Source organism: Zingiber officinale, chromosome 5B (genome assembly GCF_018446385.1).
Source record: "Zingiber officinale cultivar Zhangliang chromosome 5B, Zo_v1.1, whole genome shotgun sequence".
NCBI classification, from domain to species: domain Eukaryota; kingdom Viridiplantae; phylum Streptophyta; class Magnoliopsida; order Zingiberales; family Zingiberaceae; genus Zingiber; species Zingiber officinale.
The window spans coordinates 97,605,555-97,615,669 of record NC_055995.1 but is presented as its reverse complement, the minus strand read 5'-3'; positions in this window follow the sequence as shown (position 1 = coordinate 97,615,669).

Below are 10,115 nucleotides of genomic sequence, written 5' to 3'. Positions count from 1 at the left end.
TCTTGGAGAGACAGAATCTAATTAATACTCTTTCTATTAAACTATGAACTGTGCTAATAATCTGTTTTGTAGGAGATATAAGTGTCTCGGACTAACGTTTTCTTGCAGGAAGGAAGCTACTGGAAATCAAGGTCCGGGCGCCCGGAGGTATCTGGGCGCCCGAGAGGTACCTGGGCGCCCTGAGGCAAAAATATATCCCCAACGTTATTTCACCGCGTGGAGTTCACTGATTGGCTCAACTACGTCACAACCAGGGCGCCCTGAAGGTTCCAGGCGCCCTGAACCTCATATATAAGGAGGGTCAAGGATGGAGTCAAGACAACAACTTAGAATTCTCTCTCCTGTGCTCCTGCGATGCTGCGAAGCTCCGACAACACGCTGCTCTTTTAGTTTTCTTCCTTTGTCGGTATTGTTTTATTTTTTTCATTGGCATTCCTGTACTTAGTTTGTAATAACTTCTAAATTGCTAGTGAATTGCCCATCGAAAGCACCCTTGTGTGAGGGCCTTGGAGTAGGAGTCGCCAAAGGCTCCGAACCAAGTAAAAGGTTCTTGTGTTAGCATTGTTTTGATTTCGTCTTTTCCGTTGCGTACTCTCAATTTTTTTAAATCGCTATTCACCCCCCCTCTCTAGCGAAACTCACGATCCAACAAGTGGTATCAGAGCAGGTACCGCTCTGATTTGGTGCAATCACCAATCAGATAAGGGGGTGAAATTTTTCTTTTATTCATTTTCGGCTTTCAATTTTTCCCATAATTCCAAACTGGTACTATTACCTTTTTGGGAACTATTTTCCGTTGCAATTAAAACTAAATTGGTGCAACACCAATTTAGCTCTTTTTATTATTAATTCTTCCTGCACTACTAATCCAAGACCAAGTCTTAGGACTTTGTTTGTCGTTGCTTTATTGTGTGCAGGGTCAGCATGTCTCAGATTGAAGGCTTCAGCATGGTACGCCCTCCCCTATTCAACGAGGATGATTTTCCGTACTGGAAGAAAAGAATGGAAGTCTACCTGAAGACGAATTTCGACCAATGACTCAATGTCACAAAAGCCTACAGAGCACCAGTTGACAACTCCGGAAATCTACTTGACCCGGAACAGTGGACTTCGGACATAAAGAAGAAAGCATCGACGGAGAACAAGGCCATCAACACGCTACAATGCGGACTGACAAGGGAAGAGCTGAACCGGGTAGGACCGCACTAGAACGCGAAAGAACTTTAGGACAAGTTAATCGAGCTGCACGAAGGAACCAGCGATGCTAAGGTAATGAAACATGATTTGTTATTAAATAGAATATTTAACATAGAAATGCAGGAAGGAGAAGCGGCGAGTCAACTTCACACGAGGATCAAGGACATCCTCAACAGGCTCCACGTGATAGGCCACCAGATGGAAAACAGAGATCTGATAAGGTACGCGTTAAACGCATTTCCACGTAATAATTTGTGGGCATCTATCGTGGATGCCTATAAAATTTCAAAAAATCTATCTAAATTAAAATTAGACGAACTGTTTTGCGAGTTAGAATTACACGAGCAAACTAACGCCAGGACTGAGAAAGGTATTGCCCTGTTTGCAAGTTCCTCCAAGGAAAGAACAAAGAACAATTCTGAACTCGATGAAGACTCTGACCAGGATTCTGAAGATGAAGAGTATCTGGTGAACCTGGTAAGGAAAATGTTCACCAGGAGGAAGAAGAGCTTCAACAAGAAGGACCTGCAGAAGATCAACTCTCCAACCGAACCAAGGAATGTGACGTGCTTCAGGTGTAACAAGAAGAGTCACTACAAGAACGAGTGCCCGAGATTGAAGAACAACAAACTGAAGACGACAAAAAAGAAGGCCCTCAAAGCGACGTGGGACGACTCTTCCTCGGACGAATCGGAGGCTGAAGATCAGAAGTACCAGAGTCACCTCGCGCTGATGGCCCACGAAGCAGAGTCGGAGGATGAATCGGAAGACGGGTCCGAACCCGAATCGAGCAACGAGTCCGTACTCGTTTCCGAAGGTTCCGAAGAGGTATACCAAAATTTAAATCGAAAGTTCTTTAAAATTATTTCTTCTTTAAATAGGAAATTAGTTAAAGTAGAAGATGAAAACAAATTACTCCTTGAGGAAAACTAAAACCTCAAGGAACAAATTACAAAAAATAATCCAACTCGAGATCTAACACTTGAGGAGGAGAATTTATCACTAAATATAGAAATTAATAAATTAAAATAAATGTTAGAAAAATTTACAACAAGATCTAAAAATTTAGATTTAATCTTAAATAATCAAAAAGTAATTTACAACAAAACCGGACTTGGCTATAAGTCAAATTCAAATAAAATATTTAAATCATTAATAACCCAACATAAACCAACAAGTAAAGCTTGGGTTCCGAAAGCATGCTTAACCACGCAAGTAGGACTTAACCAATACTACATACCTAAAGAAAAAAATATACTATATAAAATTAGATAATTCAAATCAAATACCGAAATACAAATCTAAATCAACAAATTCAAAAACTAAAAATTTTAAAACCCACCAAGACTTAGAATATCATTAAGTAAATTATAACTACAAAAAGAACAGACATAAACCAAGAACCAAAAATTAAAGGCCAATAATTCAGGGGGAGGCTCCAGAATAGTTGACACCTCCAAAATTAACCTACCCGGTAGGGTAACCTAAACTAATCTACCCTGCAGGACTAATTAGAAAGGGTTCAAGTTTAATTTGACTTGTGGTACTGGTGAAGTTTGGATGATAGTACGTTAGGGAAGCTTAGTCTATGCATGTCTAGGAAGATATGGCTTCGACCTGGTGCATTTGGCTAAGTGGAACTGACCGAAGCTACCCTTTATAGATCCTAACCAGTTAGACAAAGGTTTTTATTAAGTCCAGTGGATAGGACTATTTGAAAAACCTCGAAGGCATGGTTACTCTAATGATGTCCAAGTGACTCACCATAGCCCAGAAGTTTATCCAAAGAATGCCTATTTGTTGGACCTAAAGCTAAACCTAAATCTAACACAAAGTTAAACCAAACCCTAAAATTGAACTTAATTCATCTCACAAAATTATAGGATTCTCTGATTGAAAACATAGATCGGGTGAGATGACTATGGACTCAATTAAAATTATAATTATAAATTAAATTTAAAGTAAAATAAATTAAAATTAAATTAAATTAAATTAAATTTAAAAATTCTTTTTAAAAAATTTTAAAAATTCTTTTTTAAAAAAACTTTAAAATTCTTTTAAAAAAATTTAAAAATTATTTTAAAAACTCTTTTGAAAAGTTCAAAAATTATTTTAAAAACTCTTTTAAAAAAATTTTAAAAATTATTTTAAAAACTCTTTTAAAAACTTTAACAACCTTTTTAAAAATTATTTTTAAAACTCTTTTAAAAACTTTAAAAATATTTAAAAATCGTTTAAAATTAACTTAAAATTAATTTTAAAACTAACTTTAAAATTTATTAAATTCATTTTAATATTAACTTAAAATTTTTAATTAACTTAAGGTTTATGTTAAAACTAACCTTAAAATTTTATTAGCCTAAACTTAGACTAACTCTAGTTCCTACCTATTGTAGGAAACCAAGTGGATTTTGGATAGTGGTTGCTCCAAACATATGACTAGAGATCACACCAAAATTCACCCAACTTATTTACAAAAGCTTAGGGACAGTTGCCTTTGGAAACAATAGCAAACTCAAGGTAATTGGTATAGGTAACATTAAGCTAAAAGTTGACTTCATTATCACAAATGTCTTGTTGAAAATTTCAAGTATAATCTCCTAAGTATCAGTCAATTGTGTGACACTAGGTATAAGGTTAGGTTCTTATCTTCAGAATGTCTAATCAAGCACCTAGATAACCCTAAAATAAGTCTAAAAGGGTTTAGAAAAAACAACATCTATGCAATCAACTTAACCACTTCTTCAATTAAGTGTTATTTAATACAAAAAGAAGAAACTTTGTTATGACATAGAAGAATGTCACACATAAATTTCAGAAATATAAGCAAATTAAATGGATTAGTTAGAAGCTTACCAAAATTACCTAACTTAGACTCAACCATATGTAATGCTTGTCAACAAGGCAAACAAACAAAATCTACCCACAAACTAATTAATCAGTCTCAAACTAACTCAATACTAGAACTTTTACATCTAGACATGTTTGACTCCCATGGGGTCAAATCAATAAATGGTAGTTTATATTGTCTAGTAATAATAGATGACTACTCTAGGTTCACTTGGGTAAAATTCTTAAAAAATAAGGATGAAACCTTTGAAATTTTTACAAACTTTTGTAAACAAGTTGAAAACGAAAAAGATCTTAAAATTAAAAGGATTAAAAGTGATAACGGGAGAGAATTTAAAAATCATAAGTTTAATAAATTATGTATTGAAAATGGTTATCATTACGAATTTTCATGCCCTAAAACCCCTCAAAAAAATGGGATTGTAGAAAGAAAAAATAGAACTTTACTTGAAGCCTCTAGAACTATGTTAAATGAATATAATCTTCCCAAATATTTCTGGGTAGAAGCTGTTAGTACAGCCTGCTACGTGCAAAATAGAATAACTCAAAATAAAGTACATAATAAAACCTTTTTCGAAGCTTATTATAACAAACAACCCAATATAAAATATTCTAAAGTATTTGGGTGCCTAGCTTTCATCTTAAACACAAGGGAACACTTAGGAAAATTTACCTCTATAGTAGAAAATGGGATTTTTGTGGGATTCTCACTCAACAGTAGGGGATACAGAATATATAATAAGGTTACATTAAGAATTGAAGAAACCACTAATGTAAAATTTGAGGAATCCAAACCAAACTTAGATCAAACCCAACTTCAGCTAATTGAGTTCATTCAAATCAATAGTAATCAAGAAGGAAACAATCAAGACTTAAATCATGAAGAAGAAGAAAGAACTCAAGAAAATCAACCTCCTAGAACCATAAGAGTCAACCCAAATCACCCAACTGACTAGATAATTGGTGATCCAGATCTACGGGTTCAGACTAGGTCATCCTTTAGGAACCTAAGTCAAATTTCTTTAATTTCAAAAATTGAACCTAAAATCATAGTTGAATCCTTGCTTGATCCAGACTGGGTCATAGCTATACAGGAGGAACTAGCTCAATTTGAGAGGAATGAAGTCCGGGACTTAGTACCACCACCCAAAAATAAAAAGGTAATAGAAACAAAATGAGTTTTTAGAAATAAACTTAGTGAAACTAGGGAAATTACTAGAAATAAGGATAGGCTAGTCGCCAAGGGGTTTAGTCAAGTTGAAGGACTTGACTTTGATGAAACTTATGCCCCAGTAGCTAGACTAGAGTCCATTAGAATGTTGCTTAGTTATGTAGCCCATAAAGGGTTTAGACTATATCAAATGGACGTCAAATCAGCCTTCCTAAACGGATTAATAAAAGAAGAAGTCTATGTGGGACAACCACCTGGGTTTGAAAGTCTAGAACACCCTGAGTATGTATTTAAATTAAAGAAAGCCTTATATGGACTTAAACAAGCACCTAGGGCATGGTATGAAAGGTTAACCTCTTACCTTATATCCAAAGGACCGGGGTCAAATTGACCCAACCCTATTCGTTAAATTAATAAAAGAGGACATATTCATAGCCCAAATTTATGTAGATGATATAATTTTTGGGTTAACTAATTCAGAATTCTTAGATGAATTCTCAAAGTTAATGGAACAAGAATTTGAAATGAGTCTAGTAGGCAAGTTAACTTATTTTTTAGGATTACAAATCAAACAAATAAATGATGGTAATTATATTTATCAACAAAAATACACTAGAGAATTACTTAAAAAATTTGGAATGGAAAACACTAAAGAAATAAAAACACCTATGGCAGTAAACACAATCCTAGATGAAGATGCAAATGGAAAACCAGTTGACTTAAAACACTATAGGAGTGTCATAGGTAGCCTACTGTACTTAATTGCAAGTCGACCCGATATCTTATTTGCAGTTAGTATGTGTGCTAGATACCAAACCTGTGCTAAAGAATCACATTTGACTCAAGTCAAAAGAATCTTTAGATACCTTAAAGGAACAACAAATATAGGTATTTGGTATCCAAGAACTAATAATTTTGAATTAATAGGGTATTCTGACTCAGATTATGCTGGATGCAAATTAGACCGCAAAAGCACAAGTGGTGGATGTCAACTACTAGGTCCATCACTTGTTATCAGGTTTAGTAGAAAGCAATACTGCGTTGCTCTATCTACAGCTGAGTCAGAATATATAGTCATAGGAGAATGCGTTGCCCAACTATTATGGATGATGCACACATTAAAAGATTTTAACTTAAACCTCACAAATGTAAAAGTATTAATTGACAATATTAGTTCAATTAATTTAATAAAAAATCCAGTGCATCATTCCAGAACCAAACACATTGAAATTAGACATCACTTTATCAGGGACCATGTCACTAAAGGAGACATTGAACTCAAGTACATTGAGTCAAAATCTAATTTAGCTAACATATTTACTAAACCCCTCCCTGAAAGTGAGTTTAGCAATCTACGTAGAAAATTAGGGATGTGTCTAATAGATTAGGAATTTTAAAAATTGTTTTCAAAAATGATAATTTTCAAATTCTAAGGTAAAATGCTTTTATATTTTCAAAATTCCCTATTTTTAGTATTTCAAAATCAGTTTTAGCCTTAGACTAGAATAATCCCTTAGAAAGCATATTCTCCTAGGGATAGTACTTGAGCATCCCACTAACATCCTAGGATTCCCTTGTTTGTGATTGCCAAACATAGAAACGGATGAGATGCATAGGCAAATTGCCTGGACTTAAGATGCTTATGTCAGTGTATCAATATAAGCCTGAACGTTAAATACCAAACAAATAGTAATCAAGTTAAGTCATTCAGTTTAGTCAAACACTAACTGATTCTTAGACTTAACTTGACTAACCAAGTGAAAGTTGATATCCTCTGAATAGTCAGTAAGTAGCTAACTGGTTAGATAGATTTTGTAATGTCAGGTTCAGGGGGAGCAATAATTATTTTCACATCTATTTTTTTTATTAACAATATTTTTAAAATTAGGGTTTGGAAAATATTCTTCAAAAAATGATTTAGAAATGTGTTTATGAAATCTAACCGTTGTAAAACTAAGTTTTATGTTAAATTTTTTTTTGTTTTGAAAATTGTATGTTATAAACTTGGTTTGAAAACTGGTTTTGAAAATCGAATGTTACAAACTTAGTTTTGCAAATTAGATTTCATAAACTTAACTTTGAAAAATTAGATGTTGAACATTGAATTTTACCTAGTTTTTGGAAATTTTACTTTTGTAAAATTATCTTTATAGAATTTATGTTTAAAAAATGTTTCAAGTTCAAGTTTATTTTGAAAAACTTTTAGAACATATAAACTTATGTTTGGAAGTTTGGATTTTTTTGGTTAACTTTAAACTTATACTTGAAAAATTAGATTTTATAAATTTATGATTGCAATAATTATCTTTTGAAAATTAATCTGCAAACTTACTACTAAAGATATGTTACTAGATTAGTTATCTTTCTAACTTAGTCATTTTTCAAAACTTAACTATTTTGGAAAAGTTATTCTTTCTAAGTTATCCTTCTTAGCTATTTTGAAAAGGATAAGAGATACTTTTTAAAATAAAATTTCTAATTATTTAACTCCCCTGAGTCAATCTGATTTGTGTTTGCATTCTTTTTGCAATATTTTTGCATTTATGATTATTTGATCCATGTTTATGTTTGATGAATGCCAAAGGGGGAGGGTTAGGTGGTTAAGTAAGCTAAAACAAATTGAAAATAAAAACTAACTTAAAAACCTGTTAATACTTGTTTTACTTGCATTTTACACTAACTTAACCAAGTTGGCATTCCATTAAAAAGGGGGATTGTTGGTGCAGTTAGCACTAATGGTCTAACCCAGGTTTTGATGAATGATAAAATAGGTTAAGTTAGTTTCGTTGTTATTTAACACTCTGACCGAGTGTGCAGGAGAAGTCCAGACAGGTTGACGGGCTGGCCTGATGTCTGACACGAAACCCAGCTAGGTCGACGGGCCGACCGGATAGCCGGCACGAAGTCCAAATGGGTCGACGGACTGACCGGACATTTGGCACGAAGTCCAGCTAGGTCGACGGACTGACCGGATAGCTGGTACAAAGTCTAAATGGGTCGAAGGGCTGACCTAACGTCTGGCAGGTAAGTAAAGGTAAGTCACTGGAGGGGAGTGACTGTGAGGACGCGTTCCCGGGAAAGGAACTTAGGCGCCGATTCGACTTAGAACCATTTCAGAACTCTAAGTCGAGATCTTGACTAGATTCCGATCTCGGAGAGACAAAATCTAATTAATACTCTTTCTGTTAAACTATGAACTGTGCTAATAATCTGTTTTGCAGGAGACATAAGTGCCTCGGACTAACGTTTTCTTGCAGGAAGGAAGCTACTGGAAATCAAGGTCCGGGCGCCCAGAAGGTACCCGGGCGCCCTGAGGCAAAAATATATCCCCAACGTCATTTCACCACATGGAGTTCACTGATTGACTCGGCTACGTCACAACCAAGGCGCCCTGAAGGTTCCAGGCGCCCCGAACCTCATATATAAGGAGGGTCAAGGCTGGAGTCAGGACAACAACTCAGAATCCGCTCTCCTGTGCTCCTGCGACGTTGTGAAGCTCCGACAACACGCTGCTCTTTTAGTTTTCTTCCTTTGTCGGTATTGTTTTATTTTTTCATTGCCATTCCTGTACTTAGTTTGTAATAACTTTTGAATTGCTAGTGAATTGTCCATCGAAAGCACCCTATGTGTGAGCCTTGGAGTAGGAGTCGCCAAAGGCTCCGAACCAAGTAAAAGGTTCTTGTGTTAGCATTGTTTTGATTTCATTTATTTTGTTGCGCACTCTCGATTTTTTTAAAATCGCTATTCACCCCCCCTCTAGCGAAACTCATGATCCAACACAATGCCCTTGTCTTGGGTTACTTTAATATCTGCTAAACATGCACACGATAAAACAGATATCTGGTCTCATAGCATCGCATACATTAGGCTTCCTACAGCATAAGGAATTCCCTTCATTTCCTCTATCTATTTTGATGTCTTAGGAGACCTCTCTTTAGATAAAGATACTCCATGCCGAAAAGGTAGAAAACCTTTCTTGGATGAAGTGCAGTTCGAGTGGGCTAAATGCATGCTAGATTACATTTAAGTAGGAAAGGTATTCAATTTCTGAAAACTTTGGAGGATGCATGCATTTTCATGGAATGTAATTTGTCGATATTGACTTGATGTGTATCTCTACAATATCCATTAGATTTTTATGTTGTAAGAAGAATATTTATGTGTTGGTTACATCGGTGGATATTGACTTGGTGTGTTTAAATACATTGGTATATTTTTATTTATGATTTGCTTGATGAATTTATAATATTAACTTAATTTTGTACTATTGGAAATCAAATCAATTTCATACTTTTGCTCGTTCATAATTTACAAATAGCAGGAAAAAAACAATTGTTATTATAGCAGTTTTAGCTTCAATGACATCGGTTTTGAAACGTTGTCGTTAAGTGATAATACCAGCTTTTCTCCACTTCTGAAATTGATGTTGTTAACCAATACTACATCGATTTTTAACCATTGCTCAAACCAGTGTCATTATCTGATATTACATCGGTCTTCCACCGCTGTTGAAACCGGTACCGTTAATATTACATCGGTAGAAAATCGTTGTCGAAACTGGTGTCATTAACTGATATTACATCGGTCTTACACCGTTGCTGAAATCGGTGTCGTTAATATTACGTTGGTCAAAATCATTATCAAAATTGGTGTTATTGATAGATATTACATTAATCTTACACCGTTGCTGAAAACGATGTTATTAAGTGATATTACATCGGTTAATAACCGATTCGGAAAATCAATGTCGTTAAGTCATACTACAATGATTACAAATCGGTGTCTCAAATGTCAAACTTTTTATAGTACTTTTACAGACATCAATCGATTTTATCATAGATACTGATAGAAAATCACTGTGAGCATTTTTCTTATATACATTTTTTCATTATATTAA